This window comes from Accipiter gentilis, chromosome 18 (assembly GCF_929443795.1).
Source record: "Accipiter gentilis chromosome 18, bAccGen1.1, whole genome shotgun sequence".
NCBI classification, from domain to species: Eukaryota; Metazoa; Chordata; class Aves; order Accipitriformes; family Accipitridae; genus Astur; species Astur gentilis.
In genome coordinates, this window is record NC_064897.1 from 10,749,194 (window position 1) to 10,769,236 (window position 20,043).

The 20,043-nt window shown below is 41.0% G+C and overlaps 1 protein-coding gene and 1 long non-coding RNA gene across 12 annotated transcripts in view; one reads left to right on the forward strand and one right to left on the reverse strand.

Annotated features, from left to right (window-relative positions):
- C2CD5 (C2 calcium dependent domain containing 5) overlaps nt 1-346 on the reverse strand; it is a 70,938-nt gene extending 70,592 nt beyond the window's left edge. For 6 of the 11 annotated variants that reach the window (XM_049822408.1, XM_049822407.1, XM_049822406.1 and 3 more), the window contains exon 1: nt 223-344. The gene's annotated coding sequence lies outside the window, so the exon portion shown is untranslated. Of the gene's footprint in view, nt 1-222 lie in introns of all 11 variants that reach the window. The other 5 variants (XM_049822412.1, XM_049822409.1, XM_049822404.1 and 2 more) reach the window with 4 other exon arrangements.
- On the forward strand, nt 92-15,748 carry LOC126048027 (uncharacterized). Its single transcript, XR_007508756.1, has 3 exons — nt 92-201; nt 13,549-13,659; nt 14,926-15,748. It is a non-coding gene; the product is annotated as an uncharacterized LOC126048027 (long non-coding RNA).
- Nucleotides 15,749-20,043: the final 4,295 nt, after the last annotated feature.

Sequence of the window (20,043 nt, forward strand, 5' to 3'; positions counted from 1 at the left end):
CGCGTGGCCCATGGAGCGGCACGGCACCGGGGAGGGGGGGGGGGGGGGGGAGGAGAGTGGCGGGGGAGCGGGCGCGCATGCGCCACGGCGAGCAACGGTCTGCGGCTGCCTGCCCATGCCCGGCGCCGCTGCCCGGACCCGGCGCCGCAACGGCCGCGGGGCACGCGCGCCGTGACGCAACCCGGCGGGAGGGAACGGCAGGTGGGCGCATGCGCTCCTTACCGGGACAGCACCGCGAGCCGCCGACAAAGCGGGCGTAGGGAGCGGGGACGGGAGCGGATCGGTCCTCCGCCCCCTCCCGCCGGCGGCGAGGCCCCGGGGCGCCCCGCCGGCGTAGCTCGCCCCGGCCGGTATCGCCCCGCCTCTACGCCAAGATGGCGCCGCGGGCACGGAGAGCCCGCTGGAAGTCGAACGTCGACTCCTCGATGGGTTCCGCGCTAGCGCTGCGGCGGCGTTTCTCAGGGAAGTCAGGGTGCTGGAGCGCCGAGTCATCGATGCCCGGGACCGCGGCCGCGGGCGGCCTGGGGCAGCGGCTGGACGCGCTGGGCCGGGCCGCGGCCGCCTCCAGCCTCCTCGCAGCCGGGCCGGGGCCGCGCCGCGCCTCTTCCGCAGCCGGGTGTCGCGCTAGCCCTGGCGTTGGGCTGCTCGGCGTCCCCGGCCGCCGCGGAGGCTCTGTCCCGGGGGCTGCCGGCCCGCCCTGCCGGGAGAGCCCTGCCAGCGGCTCCCGTGGCTCGTGCCTGCTCGGTGTCCAGCCTTCCCTGAGGAAGGAGTCGATGCAGTCTCGGGCTTGAAGGGCCCGTTAAAGGGGAGGTGTGGAACGTGTGTGCATCTCCAGGCAGTCAGTCGGTGGGAGAGTCCTTTAAAGGACTAAAAGCAAAACCCGGGGGTTTGGGGTTTTTTTCTTAATCAAAGATAAATATTTGCAGTATTTGAGGGATTATGACTAGATTAAATGGAATTTAGTTATCAGAAATAGGATTTGATACGGTTCTTGTAGCCAGGTTTTGACTTTTTGATGCCTGAAAAGCTCTTTGTTTAGGAAATAGCGCTGTGGAAGCTTGGAGCAAACCGAAGGAGCGGGGCTGGCCAGGAGTTGCATCAGGCGTGTGCCTACGGGTGGGAGCCTGGGAGCATGAAACCAGGTTGCGTGAGAATCTGTGGGTCATGGGTTGTACCGCTGGCGTGGTCGTGAACAGGAATATAAAAGAACCGTTGTGCTTTGATTAAGCAGTCCCGAGACGTTGAGCCAAATAGTAGATCTGGTTGGATTATTTTTCCCCTTCTTTCTAATCTTGCAAAAAGACTAAATAATGTTACGGGCTGGAATGCGATACTGCAAACACAAACCATATGAACAAAATACAGTCGTGTGTGGTATAGCAAATTAATGTATAGAAGATCTTTGGCTATCTGTCCTCTAGCTAGCTGCGTTTAGTCTCGCTATTATAGCACTTTGTCTCTTCGGCTTGTTTTGAAGTTACCTTTGGAACCATTTGTACTGTTGCTAGTATTCATTGTATCTGAGTAAATTATAAACAGGCTAGATGCATGTTTCTTCCTCATCCGTCCTTATTTGAGTGGAGTCCTGGAATGAGACTTCTCCTGGGGCAGGATAGCAGTAAAGAGCAAAGACCCAGGAAGAGAATCAGAAAACACACTACTAATGTCAGGGTTTTAGTTTAGACCAGAAACGTGCTTTTTGAGTGGAATCTCCTGATCTCACCTGCTTAAGTCTTTTGGCTCGCATATTCGAGCAGTTACAGAGCATATGAACTGAATATTTCATTTGGATAAGACTTGGAAAAGCATAAGCTACCGATACATGAAATATATTCTAGCCGTTTAAGGGCATTTGGGCTGTGGCAGCAAATTAAAGCTACTGTGAAATTAAACCCCTTGAATCGCATATGGTGCGGGTGCTAGGGCCTCAGCACTGTTTCACCCTGAAGATGGGCCATTGAGCCACTACGTTACTTGTTAACATAGCCATTCCTATGTTGTGTCTTCCCTGTTAAAGTAGAAAACTGCCAGCAGAAGATGGGACTACAAAAAAAAACATTCTCCTATGCTCATGTTAGATACAGCATTGTTTGGCCTTCGTAAGAACAACATAAAAGTAAACTTTGTCATATGTTCTTTTTTCTGCAAAACACCTATTTCTTTGCTGCTTCTGCTAGCTAAATTACAATGCAACAACTGTTAGGAAACACTGCGTGGTTACTGCGACTTTACAGCATGCCTTGTGACAGGTAGAAAATTCTGTTCGGCTTATAAGGACATGAATCCTGGAAACAATTTTTTTAATTTGGAATAGGAATTTCTAGCCCATTGAACAAAAGAGTGAAACAGTCTTGTGCATTATAAGCAAAAGGACACAAATGTAATTTAGTTCTGTCTCTTTAGAGATGGGTAGGTGTCTCTACCAAACCTTTGTGGTGGCAGGGTCTTCCTAAACCCCTCTTTAGTCACTGAACACACCAAACAAAACTATGGAGCTCTTTATTGTTCACCGAAGATTGGACAATTTGCTTGACTAATGGCCAGTTAGTACAGTGAATACCTGGCTAAATGTACTGCCTTGTTACATGCAATAGCTACAATCTGGGACAATCCTTGAACAATGCAAGCATTATTGTACCAGGTGCTTGCTGAAAAGGAAACACTCAAGAGAACATATAACGTGAGCTCTTCCAGGCAGGTTCTTGTAGACCTGCAGCACTCCTGACTCTTAAAAGACCTCTCTAAAATCTTCCCAGACAATCCACCTCAATGCTTCTTATTCTCAAAACTTTCAAAAAAGGTTTTTCTAAAGTTAAAAATGTGAGGGGGTTTTGCAATGAAATGCAAATTTGTTCTTGTTTTATCCAGTCAATCTACAGAACAGGTTATCCCTTTAGAAATACTGGAAGGCTCTTACTGGATTAGACTGGTAATAACTGGTATATATAATTTTGGGTAACCTTTTTTCATTGTTTAATTTATAACAACTGGGGCCAATAAGATCCATAGGTTAACTGCCTGCTTTGGGAAAGTTTATCTCCTTTTTATTTTGAACTTGGAAACTGATTTCCCTTGTGGACTCCTATCTCTTACATTACGAGAGAGATAGAAGAATTGTTGCCTTTATTCATGCAAAGTTTTTAATGGATTTTTTTGTGGACTTACTGTTATCAATTAATATGTATAATATGATTGAAATAACCAGGGAGCTGCTAAAGTCCTGTGTACGGCCCCCATCAGTTAATACTTAGAATAGGGAAACAATAACTAGACATGATTTAGGGTTTAGGAACTAACTACTAGACAATGGGGCTTTATGTTTTTTGTCAGAAGAGGTAATGGATTGTGATCTAGTCAATAAACCTTGAAGAACCACCTGGAACTGCCAAGATTAGGGAAGAAGTAGGTAAAAGGTAATTCCTACAGGGGAAGATCGGGACCACCGACTCATTCACCACCACCACTCAAATGATACCACCTACTCAAAAGAAGACAAGGAAGAAAACAGAGTCTGCGTACTAATTTACGTGAGGGGCAAAGAAGAAAGAACCAATCATTAAGGAAAATAACAATGAATATTTATTAGTTGAGTGTATAAATATAAAAATATTTGAGACAAGGGTGTGCTGTCTTGAGACAGGCACCTGTTCATGCGCATCAATGAAAATAGTTTGAAAATACCTCGACTACGTGTGTTATTGGCTTGCATGCCGGGTTAACAAACCCTGTTTGTGGGTCAACATTACTATCTAACTTTTATTTTTTAATTGACTTGTTTGAAATAAGTAACTTTAATTTTTCCATTCTTTCTTCATAGGTCTTTTCCATGCCTCTGAACATTCTTTTTCATTTCCACTGAAGACTCTCTGAACAGGCCACATTTTTTCTTAAAGTGTAGCATCTCAAACAGGAAATAAATTTCCAAGGAAGCTTTACCAGTGTTGTCTAGTGAACATCTCCCTCTCTCTGGGATTATGAAACACAGGGATTAATGCAATACATATTTCTTTCTCAAAAAAATTCTATCTAAGGATCCAGCTTTTTAATGGAAGGTTTTAGTAGTCAAAGGACTAGAAAAGAGAAGAACACCTGTTTTGGAGAACCAGTTCAATCTGTTTCTTAGATACTTGGAAGGATCAATTAGATACGACTTAATGCATTAAGAAACCTGCTTGGTGTATTATACCTGTCTTAGGGCGGGGGACGTTCTATACTGCCAGAATGAGACCTGTCTTTCCATAAATCAGCATGTTATTTAACACATTTCATGCCAATAGTATTCCAGTCTCTAGGGACTTAATGAAAGGGAAGGGTAGAAGGGATTCAGCCAAAAGTTTATTCAAAGTTGTAGAATATACAAACTATTTGAGGCATCTAAAATAGCATTAGATTTCCCTCTGTTTGGGCAAGTAATGTTCAATATAATGAATATACTTGAAACTAAAGCTGTAATATGTACTTTCTCAGTAATATGCATGTCAAAAGTCCACAGAAAATATTAAGAGGCGTATTTTCATAAGGGGAAAAAAAAGATGTGATATCTGACTTCGCACTTTAGTATCCACTTTGTTTCTTACTAAAGTTTTCCCCTTTTGCTTAAAAGTGATGTTTTAGCAGGTTGTGACAATAGAAGTCTTGTTTCAGCAAGATAACGGTATGATATGCTTAAAGACCAGCCTTGCCTTATTTGAGCAGGTATTGTAATGTATTAAATGACATTGTAACCCAACTATACAAACCAAGAATGTTGCTAATTACAATATTAAAGACTTCTTGTGTGGAACAATGAATGTCATAAAAATAGGAAGGTTTTGTGTGGGGAAGCTGGGAGATTTTACCATCTAAATATCCGTGTATCCTTTCTTTTCAAGTTGTTGTATAATAGGACTTTGTTTTGTGTTTTGTTTTCTGCTTAACTGCTAGCTCAGCGTATGCTTGGATTTCTAACAGAGAGATTTCCTTTGTGATAGACATGCATGTTGAACCCTTAGTATAGAAATTGATACTCCAAATAAAAGGTTTTCCCCATAACTTCAATATCCTGACCCATCACTTTAGGGTAGGCTTCAATTATATTAGCTTACTAGCCTTCTTCAAGATACAGGTTAGAAGGTGGTGGTCTAGGCTTTCCTCAGGTTACAACATGACCTGAGATGTGGTGGGCTGTGTCTTAACCTTGGGGAAGAGTTCTTTTTATTATATTGCATTGAGCTGATTTGAACAAAAATGAATGAAAACGGGTTTTGGGTTGGTTTTTTTTTAGTTTGTTGAAAGAGAAGAGGCTTTGATATCTGCTTTTGCTTATTAGCATTCACGGAATATTCTGGCTCCATTTCTGCTGCATTTATTGTGATAAGTAGTCTTTGAAACAGGAGTCTGTGTCAACTGTTATCAACAGAGAAAACACTGCAGCGCCAGTTTTTGGTTTATGGAAAAATCCCAGTATTTTTCTGTAAAACTACACATTTCAAAGCAATCTGGCTGAAATCTATGGGACACCAATCAAAAAATATTTTTAATAATGCTCCAAGAGGTCCTATATCCAGAGTGATGTGATATATATATATATATATATGTCCTTAGTAAAGGACCCCTGCATCCCAGAAAAAAAAAACAAAACCCAACTAACTTCTGCTCTGAAATAAGGTTACTTATTTCTGCTCTATGTGTGCTATGCTGTGTGCCCACTGCAAGGATTTAGACGGGGCAAAATCCTGATCACTACTATTTATTATTGCCTGTATGTATATGATGTGGCATTGCAACCCCTAATCCCTCTTAAAAGATTAAAAGATGCAGAGTGAAATCCTGTCTCAATAAAATCAATAAGGTGAAACTCTCTCACTGAATTGAAGAGACGGGGTTTATTATGAACTCCTGGGGGAAGCAAGGCTTCGTTACTGAGGTTTCTGATTTACACTGGAGGAGCTCACTGTAGTTAGCCTACTTAAACAGAAGTTTAAGAGCAGTATTAATGTCTGTCTACATGAACAAATTCCTGCTACCATAAGGGTCTCTAATACAGCAGGTGTGATAAGGAAAGGATGGAAGTCTGAGCAGGACAAATTAAAACTCAAACTATATAGATGTGACTAATGGAAATGTGAGTTGTTATTGAGCAAGTTATCAAAGACAGGCATTTTTTAATTGCCTGCAATCATAAGTCATTGGGAGCACTTAGAATCTATAGTTCCATCACTGAGACTGCATTTTTTACTGACCTATGAGTGAGAACAAAAAAGAAAAGGCCCGTGGCCTTGCAAAGATGTGCACTACGTGAAGCAGGAAGGTGACTGTGGGCAGGCTGCAGCCCTCCGCGATTGTCACCTTGCTGCTAGGGCAGGTCTCTGCCTCCATACCTTGTCGTACGCACAGAACGGGTGGAGGCTGAGCCTGGAGGCAGCCGCAGAGAGGCTGTGAAGGCAGTCAATAAATGGTGCCTACCTTGTACTTGAGCCAAAAGGTTCATTTTGACTCTTAGTTGCTTGGGAAGGATCTTATGGACTCAGTTTTGCCAACTTTATCCTACTTTGCCTAAAACTGCATCTCTCAATAATGCTTTTTAATCTTGATGCTGCAACTATTAGGTAAAAGTTGGATGATCATAGTAAGTGTTTTCCCTGATGGAATTCAAGTATGTGATATGAGTAATGGTATACACAGGTGGTTTACTTTTGTCCTGAATCTATTCAAAGTCATTACCAGGCTAATGGAACTAAGTTGAGCTGACATTGGTGATAGATGATAATATAGTCTATTCCTTTATGTTATGTAGGAAATGAATACAGAACTTACATGGAGTCAGTATCTTAGAATTAATTTTTGAAGTTAAACATTGTCAGGAAATTCAGATACTCTACTGGTGATACAACAGATAGATCCAGATAAAATTGCTAATATCCTATAATATGTATGAGAAAAAGCTATCCGATGAAAGCTCTTTAATTCCAATGATATTCTAAAATATTATTCCTATGCAGTCCTAGTGAATTGCATAAAACCTGGTCAACCCTTAAGGAAAAATAGAAGCCAAGAATTATTCTCAAGGCTTACATTAAGAGGGTAAAAATAAAGCCCAATATGTCCTAGTCCTAAAATTATATTTCTGAATTGTTTATGTACACTTGTTTCCTGGATATCAAATGAAAGTATTTCCATTGGAAATGAGATCTCAACACTTTACATTCTTTTGAATGTGACATCTTTCCAACAGTCTAAAGTCAATGTTCTGTTGACTTCAGCAGTTTGGGATTTGGTCCATATCAAGCAGCTTGTAAGAACAGAGAGCCATCAAAATATTCCATTTCATGCTATTATTGCTGTATGAAGGTCTCAATTTCCACATAGACTTAAAAGAAATTGGATAAAATAAATATTCACTAGCATGGGAATGTATGCAATTACCTACTGGGGGAATCAAACAACTGGATTTGATGTCAAGTTCTCGGCTAGTAATTGGATATCATTTATCTTTCTTACAGTTCCGTGAGGGAAATAACATTGCATATGACTTTGCGCATTTTATGAGCAATGAGTGGCAATGGCATAATTGGGATATCAGTTCACAGAGATTGCAGCAGAATCTTGTGTACACGTGCTCTAGCAAAGATATTTAGTTACAAGCAGTACAATAATAACAGCTATTCAGAGTGCTTCACACTTACAAAGCCCTAGTTAATTAGTCATCACCTAGTTAATAATTTAATTAAATGTAATTGTCAGCAGCAGTATTTATAGCATTAGAAGATAATTAGTCCTTCAGTGACACTTTCAACATTTCTGCCCTTCTTTTAAGGTGGAGGCAAAGAAATGAAATATTTAACTGTGATTGTAATATGTATTAGACTGACACAGTTATTACAACGGTTATTCTGCTTAACATTGTTGGTATTTTCTCTTCCCTTTTCCTGTATAAATGTCATAACAGATCACTTATTCAGGTCCCATCCCAAAACATGGAAATATTAATCAATGTGTATATATATTGAAATTGCTGTCAGGATCAAAGATGATGAGTAGGTTAATGCTTATTAAAGCTATGGTCATTGTAGTTTGTCTTGTCAACAGCTAGGGCACAGGCAGCAAGAGTACATACATACTGCTCAGCAAGTCAATCTGTGTCTCAGAGGAGATTACTTTAAGCATAGTAACTGCATAAGCTATCTATAGAGTAGTCTTCGAGATCCTTCACAAGATATGCAAGTTATTTCCTGGTCCATTAAAGAGATTAAATTGGATTACAATCGAAACAATAAATCTTTGTATTCTAAAACATGGAGTGAATGCGGTTCTTAATAACCATGTGATGCTTTTGCTTCTTGTGTTCCATTTGGAATAGACGTGATGATGTGAGTTATTAAAGTTTTTAATGTATAAACAATAAAAACACATTAACAAAGCAAACCACTGAGTTTTGTTTTTCAGCAGCACATAGTGCTTTCAGCTTCTTACAAAGGTGGAATGCGGGCTTGTGTCTACACAGTGATTCTCATTTGCTGTCAAAACATCTGATACAGAGGGGTTCACATTGTTTATTTTAAGAGTTTAACTCACGCCAAGCCAAAGGAGACAGAAGAGGCTCACGATCTGAATTCTGTCTCCTCCCCGAGTACATAGGAAGCAGAAAAACGAGACTCCAAATTCAGGCTGGTTAGGAGCTGTGATTGCTAGGAGATGAAACACTCCATAAACTAGATTAGGAAAACTTTCCTTCCAAGTGCACAGTGATGGGGAAAATGGTGAACAAATAGAAGAAACTGTTTTCTTCTTATCCAGAGCTCCCAGGGAAAGGGGGTGCCCAGAGAGTCCCAACTAGAAGTCCCAACTTAATTTTGTGTTTTCTACTGAGAGTGTGCATTGTGTGGTGTGGCAAAAGAACACTGCTGCTACAGGATTTGAGGGTCTGCGCTAGGGAGTTTAAGTGATAAAGTCTTAATGCTGTACAAGAGCTGCACTTTCTAGTCTAGAAAAGAGTCATCTTACCCATTGCTGATGGGTTATTGGAGCAATCAAGATGACTGCTAACAAAGAAGATCTGTTTTTTAGTCCTATCATGACTTCTGAATGCATTCCTGAGTCCCACCTGAGGTCAGAAGGAAGTATCCATTCACAGAGAAAGCAGAAATGTTCAAGACGTGCAGAACAACTGAAGACCCACAAAGCACAGTTTAAAAAAATAAAATCCTAATTTATATATAGCCATGGATTCATATAACTGATTTATGTACGGTGGAAAGAAGAAGGATGGTCTCAGTACTGACCCATTTTTTTATTATCTGCCTGGGATTAATCCAGTTCACTCTCTTGATTACTAGCCATTGAAGCAAACTCTTTATATTCACTACTTACCACCTTCCTTCTTAAGTAAAAACTCTTGTAGAGTAATGCCTGGCTAACTGAAGTAGAATCCCGTTATCTGTGCTTGTTCTCCGAGTACTGTCTTGATTCATTCCTGACAGAGTTGTGTTCAGTGCTGCTTTTGACCCTGTTAACAGCAATTTATAGGGCTTTTGAAATATGAGGACAGCGTCTTCAAAGTACAAAAATCCTCATTCATCAGGCTTGTTCTGCTTTTCTCTGCTTTTATGTACAGGAGAATTACGATCATCACCTTGGACTGTCTTGATAGCAGCTGAGGGAGGCACTGCTTTGATTTTATTAGCAAAGATAATGATGAACAGCACAACTTGAGAAATATATGCTAAATACATTGCTTAATTATACAAAATAATTCTGTAAAATGACTGAGCATCTTCCAGTGCATGAAAGTTAAGTACAGACCTTAATTCTGCAAGCCAGGAGCTAAAGGTGACATCAAGCAGGGCCAGTGACATCACCCATCAGGGTGCCGTCCCACAGCACCCAAACAAGAGCTGAGCAGGTCCAGTGGAGGTTGCAGAGTTCAGTTAACAGCCTGGTAATTAGCAATCAGGCCTATGGTAACGAGGCAGGTTGAAAGTCAAGACAGGGCAGCGAGGAGAGGCCGTGATCTGCGAGGCTGGATGCAGCCGACCCACCAGAGCTCTCGGGCAAGGACGAAGGAAGGAGCGAGGGCAGGGACCTGAGCCCATGACCAGCTCCTTGCCTGGTGGGGGCAGAAGCTGCAGAGGCCGGAATTTTCTCACCGCTTACCTGTTTTCACAAGAGCTGTACAGCTGGGCCATATTAGTGCTCGTCTGGGATGCTGACAGCTGAAGACAGGAGTGAGGTGGAAGGGATCGCAAAGGAGAATTATGGAGGAGGGTGGACACAGGTGGGTGAGAGCAATTGGACCTGGTCTAATCGTGTTGGTGTGTTCAGTGCTCTGAGGAGGGGTACGCTGTTAGCGTTGGAAGTTAAGGTAAGTAGCTGCTAGTGAGCACCAAAGCATCTAGCAGCTGGGAAAATTCTGCTAAAGTTAAAAATAAATTCATGTTTAACACAAAATAAGGAGACATGCTACTGTATTTTTAATTCCTCTCTACAGTAGCTGAGAAAGGTTTTCATGTATGCGATTGTCATCCCCTAGGAGCTGTATCCTACGGTTTAGCTCTTGGAGTAAGAAAGATCTCTGCTATTTTGCCGTTACTAAATGCAAGGACTAGGAACAGACCTGCATTAGCTAATTCTAACGGTCTGAAAGAGGCAAGGAGAAACAAGAATGTTCCAGTACATCCATCCTCACTTTTAGACACGTTCACTGATTTTGTATCATAATTTTACACTCCCAGTCTTGAGATGTCTCACAAATAACTTTCAATAGTATGAAAACCTACTGGTTTTCCTGATTTTATTGCTGTGACTCCTGAACCCTCCACCAAAGAAAGGCAAGCAAGATTGATATAATCATCTTGCAAACACAAGGCTCCGCGTAATTTTTGCAAAGGTCAACCGATTCAAGAATTTGTTGCAAAGCATGACTGTGATCTGTGTGAAGACACGGCCTTGAATTTTTGAAGGCCTAATTCTCGCACAGCTTCTGAATCCAAAGAGTTAACTGCAATCACCTGTAATACCGTATTTTATCCGTGGCCTTCCTTTCCAGTGATTTTCCATTTATGCCAGAGATTATCTCAATGCACTATGTAAGTTTCAGTGCTTTAAGTCAACAGATTAATCACTTCATCAGCCTTCACTTCATTTTGGAGGATTGTTTTGAAATTAAGACAGGCTTAATATTATTTTAACCTTGTTATTGCTTGCATGTGTGGGGAAACAGCTTGATAGCATTGATCTTCAAGTTTAAAAAAGCACAAACTGTCTCAGATAACATTGGAAACATTTTTCTTGTGATATCTGCAGTGTAAGATCTGGCATTATAAAAACATGCATGTAGCACTTGGTTTTGGTTTTTAGGTGTCACTGAGATAAGACAACACGTGAACTGTCATAACAGATGAGTTATACTGCAGATCCCCTATTCAAATCAATCCATAGCCACTGATCAGGGCTTGGTAGTTGGTGTAGTCAGACTACTCGTAGTCTAAAAGCAGAGTCGGTGGCCTAGTGGCAAACTTTGCTAGAAGTGTACTGCTTGTTCTCCACGGGCAGTAATGCTAATGCACGTTATTAAGTGTTTGAGATGCACACGTGTGACCTGTTTGACTGTCATGAGATTCCTCTGAGCCAGCAATTCGTAGCTTGGTGCCTTAGACAGTCTGGAGCATGGGCGAGGACTAAAAGGCTGAGGCACAATCTCTTTGGGAGTGATGCTACCAAGCTAGAGGAACTAATAGAGAAGTGTTGAAAGGATGATGACTCCCCCCATAATTTTAGATATTTGCCTGTCCTTTATAATTCACATCTTGCAAGTTCTTTTGCTCGTTGGTGATTGTTAGACAAGCATACAAAATTGAGTCCGTGGACGCTTGTTATCTCCGTGCAGCAAAGAAGTAACGGCTCGGTCTCCCGGATGCAACCTTGCAGCTATGATCTTTTCCAGTCTCAAACTAAGGCTTCATTATCAGGACACCCTGCTACAAAAGTTATATTTCAAATCTGTCTGTGATATTGAACCGCTCCCAGAGGAAAGGGAACCTTCAGCTCATAAACCAGATATGCACCATGGTTTCATTTTCTATTCTTGGTGGCTGTATACATTTTTTTCATGCAGTCACTGAAAAGTACTTTGGTATGTGGTAAAATGCAGTCACCACTCACAGCTTTGTTAACTGGCAGTACCTAAATTGTGGTGAACAAAATCGGGTAGCTGAAGCCAATGCAGCTGAAAAGTAAGCTGGAAAAAGAATAATTCTGGTTTAGCCACACCAGATAACCGCGTGGTCAGATACAAGTATCAAAACTCTTCACTAGGTGTGGGCTGGATGTAGACTGGGTCATGCTCCTATGCATAACCCTCCTCATTCCAAATGGCCACAGCTGAAAACAGTAGGACGCTGAATTTAAAGTACAGCTAACTAGCTCTTGTTCTCCACTTCCCTCTCTGATGAGAATAAACACACAGGAATGTCTGGTATTTCTTAGAGATAATGTACTACCCAACATTAAGAAGCCCATTATTTTTTATTCAGTATCGGAGACGATAGAGTTATCAAGTTTCTTGTGATTTAACTATGCTTGTTGGGTTTGTTGTTGGTTTTTTTTTTTAATTAAAAGACATTTCTTGTCCCCATTACTCATATTTGAAGGCTGTTTCAGAACCTTGGTGCGTGATTAGAAATTTTCAACTAGAACTCCAGTATCAGTTTATGCCTATTTTTTGCACAACAGTATTGGTTTTCAGCCTAAATGGATCTTTTCCCGTTAGGATACGTCTGTCCAGACAATTTTGTGATGGGTGGTTCTGTCCACACATGGCTTTTCTTGTACTAGATGAAACTAGCCAAGACCCAGACTTCTCTTACAAGAGAATGGGGGTCTCCATTTACCTAATCATGTTGTTATCCTTTCTCCATATCTGTATTGTTTTTTAATATACAGGACCGGAATTGTACACGGTACTTCAGATGAGGCCTCAACAATGCTTTGTACTTTAATCCCCCTACTTCTGTATTCCGTTTACCTCTGTATTTGTAGGTAGTCCCTGCTGGGACTATCATGCCTAATACATCCTAGGATTCCTTTTGCCTTTTTGACAAGCATGTCATATTTGTACAACAGGCAAGTTTATAAGAAAAGAACAATGCTCCATCAGGGTGCAATTGTAAAAATAGAGGCAGAGAAACAAAAAGCTTATCGATGTGTGTTCTACACGTGCCACACCAGTTGATACGCAGCTGGGCTTGTGTACGAAAAACCCCGCTGAGAATTAGGCAGAGCGCTCTGAGGACCTGGGTTTCCTCGGCAGTCCGTGAAGGCTGGGGAGCTCGTTAAGGGAGCAGAAAGGCTCCGTGGCAGAACTGCCTCTTTCTCGCAGATCTCCACGCTGACGTGCAGCAGCATGTGCTCGGAATACTCAATGTAGAAATTGGTTCTAATTCTTACAAAGCACCAAGCTAAGAAATTAAAAATGTGCTAAAGGTGGCTACATTGATGTTTTAGCACGCTTTTGAATATATACGCAATGCAATACATTGTTCTCACTATGAATTTCTGCTTGTGTGTTTGCAGGCCTTGCGGGTTTCCACCGAGGACACCAAAAATAATCTGATGCCAGATGATATCAGTGATCCACTCTTCCATTATCGGCAGTATCCAGGAGCCAGAGGCTTCCAAAAATAGGTGAATATATTCTAATATTCCCTAAAAATATATGGAGTACAATAATAAATACAGTTTGGAAGAAAAAAATTCCCTCCTGACTTTGCCAATTTAGTTTATACCCTACAAGAATAAGATTTAATTACCCTTATCTTAATTATCCTTAACATGGTATGTGCAGTAACTGCAGGTATTATTATTATTAGCCATAAAGTTACTCAGCCACAAAATTTACCTAAACTGCCCAAAGCACTATTTTCCATACACCTATCTCAGTTAAAAATGCTTTCCTTTATTCTAAATTCAATGGACATAAATTTTATTGGAGTGAATTCCATGTTTTGCTGATAAGAGACATAAAAGTAGTGATTAGTTTTTGAAAAGGCTTCCATAGGCTATGTCTATGGAAACAGCTTATCTTACTTTTTAAATGCCTGTACTGCTTTCACTCACTTTGTGTCCACACAGAAACATCTTTTGCTCAAATAAAACTGGACGTAACTTCAGGGTTTTGTAAAATAGATTCAAAGACATAAGGAGTGCATCTCCACAGCTACTTCTGCACCTGTTTCAGCTGCTTCTTGAACTTTGAGCCTAAGCTGTTCTATCATGCCTTTTTTGTATAATTTCCTTTTTTTCCCCTCCCTAAAATTAAGATTGTGTTTCCCAATACAGTATTCAAAAAAGCAAACCCTGTATTAATTACATTTCAATTTCTAACCTTTTTCTGATCTTGTTTATGCTTTCAGCAACTGCACCAAAAGTGTGCTTTGTTCTTGTATTTGTGTTCTGCTCTGTGATCCTTCCCATGTGAAATTCAGATTTTGCCAGACTCTTTTGGCCAGGTAAAACCTCTTATTTGTAAGCTTTTCTTTCTAAGAGAAGCCTCACTTTTTTTTAATGAAAATATGTAGTGAATTATGAGGATCAGATTTGAACAGCTGAGGAAAGAATGCTGAACACCACAAAGAAAAAAAGGCAAAGTTGAAATACAACAGAGAAGAGCAGAAACCCAGAATATTTCTGGAAGCAATTAAAGAGTTTGTTTTATAAAAGAGTAAGCAAGGGAGATGTTTTTGTAGGAAACAAATATTTTCTGCCAGAGATTTGGTTTCTGGCATCAACTTTCATGTACACACATGATTAAGGAGAACTTTCCTTGGTGGAAAAGTTTTCCTCTTTGGTGGAGGAAAAGTAAATCCCTGACTGGCAGAAAATAAACTGTGACCTTAAATTCATCAAAGGGGTTTTAAATGTGATTTTTTTTTTTTTTTTTTTTTTTTTAAGGGTTCTGAAGGTCCAAATATCTGGGTTTATTCTACTTTCTTCATCACAGGTCCACGTGTGGTACTGTCTTGTAAGACAGGATCTGGTTGAGCCTGTGGCAGAGCTGGTTTGGGGACACTGTAGGGATCACATAGAAGTTGACCTTGAGCCAATGACTTTATGCAACTTAGCAAAGTGGACTGAGACAATGATTTATTGAACTAGAAGTGACCGTCACAGAAGAGCTATCTCATGAGTTCCACTTGTCCACCACTGAGGAAGTATGAATGGTATCATCACAGGTGTTTTTATAAATACATAATACTGGGCAAGTAATTCATGCGACTGTAGGATTTGTCGATCTGCCTTTCAAACATTCCTTCAGTATTTCTATTTTTGTATACTTGTGTTTTCCTACCACTTAAAGCTTCCTGTTCCTGATGACAGTGGGAAACAAATACTTGTAAAGGTGAGCAGGGAGTTCAGTGTTCAATGAATAAGGTTTTGGAAATGTGTTTGTCACTTACTCATCGTAAAAAGACCAGTGGACAGCTTTTAGCATGGCTCTTAGTGATACATTTGATTACATGATCAGTAACTGCATAGTAATGGCTTCCCACTGTTTGCAATGAAGGTAGTTGCTGTTGGTGCCAGAAAGATTATTTCTGATAAAAAAGAGGAGGAAAGATGATTATGAGGAAAACCTATTAGAATGTAAACCACTTCAAGAGAAACTAAAAAAATCTCACAAGTTCCCTATATTGTTATGTTACCGAAATCCGGAATAAAACTCCTTAACACCAATGTGAAGTTAAGAAGCAGGCTCTTCGTTTATTGCAGCGCTGGGGAGAAGGGGGTTTGCTCCTCCAAAGGCGTGTCCAACTCAATATCAAAATCCATCAGTTTTTATAGACTTTTTCTGTCAGGTCATTGTTATATAAGCTCTTTACATAAAAAATGCATACTATGCTCGCTCCTAAATTCAACCTTTATAATAATCGGTCCTTTGATTATACAACCTTATCAATATTCTTATTTAAAAACAATCATTGGTCAATTTCACTTAGCTCTACTGGTTGGAATCTTCAATACTCAAATCGAGATGGGAAGGGTAAGGGGTTTCCAAGCAGCATAACTGGTGTCCATGACTGCTTCCTTAGCTTCTTGAAACGAAACACAGAAGAACCAGTTGCTGCCTGGTTAGGTTTCTATGGTTAGCTATTTCAAACTTCAACAATATTAAGGTTCCTATAGTCACACGTAACACAGTTCCTAAAGTTTCTACGGCTACATTTCAAACTTAACAATCCTATATATTATGCTTCACAATTTTACTTCTTAACCAAACCTAACTCTTGTAGGTGATTAAATTTTGCTTTCTTTATCAGAATATTTGCAACAGTTGCATTACAATATTACGTGTAACAGACATTCAGAAAAGCTGCTGACTGGCTGCTTTGCTTACTCTAAGCATTCCTTTAATTCTGTAGATTAAATAAATACGTTGTTGCAAAGCATGAGAAAGTGATTTTTATATTAATGTTATTATAGAAGAGGGAGTTGGATTACAAAAAGTCATTCCCCTGAGAAGTAACACCTCCAAAACAATCTTGCAATGAAAAAAAACACAACTCCCCCCCCCCCAAACCCCCAACCAACACCAAACAAAAAAAAAAAACCCACACCAAAATGAGTGATAATTAACAGAGCTAGTTGACATGCTGTTCTTTAAAAGTTAAAGCCATGCATCAGTTGGAGACAGGATATCAAATATCAGTAGGGAGAGCAGCAGGAAACTTTTTCACTGGATGAAAGGGATAGAAAGAAGAAAAACAAGTCTCGGTTGCACTAACAGCTGACTAAGCTCCTGACATACTCGAAGCACAGCCAATTGTAATGGATACCAGGGAAAAACCAGTATCTTCTAAATAAAAGTGCTGCTCACTTAGAAACTTAAAGTCGAGATAAAAATGTAAATCTCAGAATAACATTGAGGCAGAAGTTACATGGATCACAGTGAAACAAAATGCTGCAGTTGCGACCTGCTTGCAAAAGATTTTCTGCTGTACTCTGGGTGAACCTCAGCCTTTAGGGATTGCAGGCAGGGAGGCCCAGCTGACATAGAAATGCAAAATTCCAGTGTGTGAGAAGGAACCATAGGCATTACTCCGCACCTCTGGTGCTTTGGAGGGGGGAGGAGGGTGGAAGCCAGAATGAATATTCTTTCCTTTTCACTTGTTAAAAGTTTTGCGGATTCAAACAAACCAGAAACGTTGTCGCATCTTCAAGTGTAAAGACTGCAGAGTTCAATCTGCTGCACAAATCAAAATATTTTAAGGCAAGATGAGAAAGAAGCAGAATTTAGGAAGGCTGGTAATGATTAAGAGCATGTGTTTGCTTACACTGCAGTTGAGGCTTCCAGTTCACTTTCAGGGTGTTCTGATAAAACTTAAACTCGGAATTCCACTTGCACTGGGACTTCCTAGTAAGACACGATGTTCTTGTAGTAACAACTCTTGCTACTTTTCTCCTTGATTGCCCTCCTGCTTGATTACGGCTTGTTGTCTGAGCTGGGGAAGCAGTTTTCTTCCCCTGCAGTCCTCTGTGCTTCTGCAGTTGTTGAGCTCTGCAACTCTATGGAGGGGAAGACAGAGGCTTTGGCTAAGTTTGGCCTTTTATCCTTGGTATATTTGCTATTGTTCTATTACATTGTATTTATTTTTTTATTGTATTATCATTTCAATTTTCCAATGGGAATACATAGCTTTGTTATCGCTAAACCTGAAATGTAATTTAATTAATGTTCCAAGTTCTCCCTTAACAAAAATACAAATGAAGCTGACTAATTCGGTAATTTCCCATGCTTAGCAACAGTTGCAAACAGAGAAGTCTGTAAAAGACATTTACAGCCTATGATTAAATATCAGGTGGTTCTGAGCCATTCTTCTCTTATGCCCACTATACTTCTTTGGCAAGCCCCCTAAGATTCAACGCCTCAGGAGTAAATCGAATCTGTAGGATAAATAATGAAATAAACAATACTGAAAACAATAAAAATCTGTAGGACCGTCAAAGGCAGCCCGCGGTGGTGACCTACAGCTTGCAGGTTCAGAATGGAAATACGAGTCTGTCCCTCTGAAAGTCAGATTTCCTTTTCCCCTGGCCCCCTTGAGAGCAGGTGGTTTTGCTCCGGGGTGGAACCAGGGAGGGTGCTGCCAGACCCTGGGGCATGCGTGGGCTTTAATGGCCCTGCCCAGCCTCCCCGGGATCCCATTTCAGCCCCCCCAGCACCCTGCTCCTTGGCAGGGGCAGTGGGATGAGCCCAGCCCCAGCACCCCGGGGGGCCCCCATAGCCCCTTGCCCCCAGGGCACTGCCGGGTGCTGCACCCCAAGACGTGGGTGGAATTTGTACCGTCACTGGGTGGGGGGTGACAGCAGCCAGGGAGCAGCACTCCGATCTGGACTTTAATCCAAGCTCATGTGACCGTACATGTACGTGGCCCGTTTCACTTCATTTGGCTCCTAATGAAGTAAACGGTGGTGTTCCTGGTGACGGCGATGGAAGCTGAACGGGCTGCTCAAAGGTCTGCTCCTCCGGCGCAACTGATTTTAACCAGCCTGGTATACAACAACAGGAGGAGAAGACAACAGGGAAACAGGAGTTGGCTAAAAACAACCATAAAAAAACCCACCCAAAGGCAGTGAAAAAAAAAACAACCCAAAAACCAAAGAAAAAAGCAAAAAGAAGTGTGTCTTTTGTAGAACAAAAAGAAGAGCTCCAGAAAAGGAAAGTGACTGCAGAGCCATGGACTAATTTGGGGTGCCGTTGCTTGTTCCTCGGGCACAGTGAAAGTCCTTCATGAAGGAGCTGCGTACTTCCACTCTACCAGCAGGAAAGGACAAAAGCATAACACTACATGAGAAACAAGGCAGGGCGATTAAAAGCAAGAAAAAAGAGGCAAAATCTGAGCAGGGGATACTAAATTAGGTTATGCTAGTCAATTTTAATCCAGAGAGACTGGGATTATGCACCTTTCAAAAGTGAAGGGACCTCTCCCTTCTACCCAGCTGAGAACTGGCAAATGTAGAGACAAAACCCAAACAAGTTACTTCAACGGCAGCAAGACAGCGGATAAAAGCTTAGCTCAACTATCCTTTCTTTCAGTGAGAAATAATAATGATTCCTTCCACCTGTTCAGTAATTCCCAGTTACAGGATTTAAAACTATCTTTGGGATTTAAAGTCCCAGTGAAATTCTAAAGTTGTTCGTTCTCCAGTTACTAAGGGAGGAGAGACACAAAGTAGGAAATTAATCCTTAATTCGGTAGGAAATAGGCTATAAACAAGGATGGAAGTAAGGCTTAGAGAAAAGATGCACACAGGGGCACCGAAAGAGCATCCAGCTTGGAGACTACTAGGCACGCAGGCCTCGGCACAGAAGCTCAAATACTTATAAGAAGGATGCAGTGGTGTTGTCCAGAGCCCTCCTCGTTATCTATCAACTTGACGTAAAGGAACTGGATATAAGCACGAGAAAGTAGCATAATTTCTGCGTAATTTCTATGGGGTTTTCAGTCCTTGACTTCTTGAGACTACCAAGAAAATTGCTGGGAATGGTGGTTTTGTGAGGAAGATGCTTAAGCCAGTTTTGTAGTTTCTTCCCTCACTGACACAGAATCACAACAATTTCCTGCTCTTTCCTTTCCCTTCTCGCTCTCATCTCCCCTCTTTGCCAACCTTCTTTGGCTTTCCTTCTTTATTATTGATTCAGGTTGAATGTGAATTGGCTGTCATTTATATGTGATAACCATACTCTCAGTCTCTCAAGATAATTCTGTACACATTTTTTAATCGTTTTAATTTAGTTCAGCTAACTTCCCCCCGCAATTTTTATGCTATAGAATTGATTAGAGATTTCACTAGAGAATACAGAATGGCATTCTGATAGTACCTTAAAAATAGGAAAAAGTATTCTAGGCTTCTTTTACAAGCTTGCATACCATTTAAATGCACATTTGATATTGTCTTTGTTCACAGAGAATGTTTCAAATTGCTGAGTTTTATAACTTTTCTTCATAGGAGGATGTTTGATTAGTCAATAAAATGTTAGAAAAGCTTAAATTTCTAGAAGATACCAAA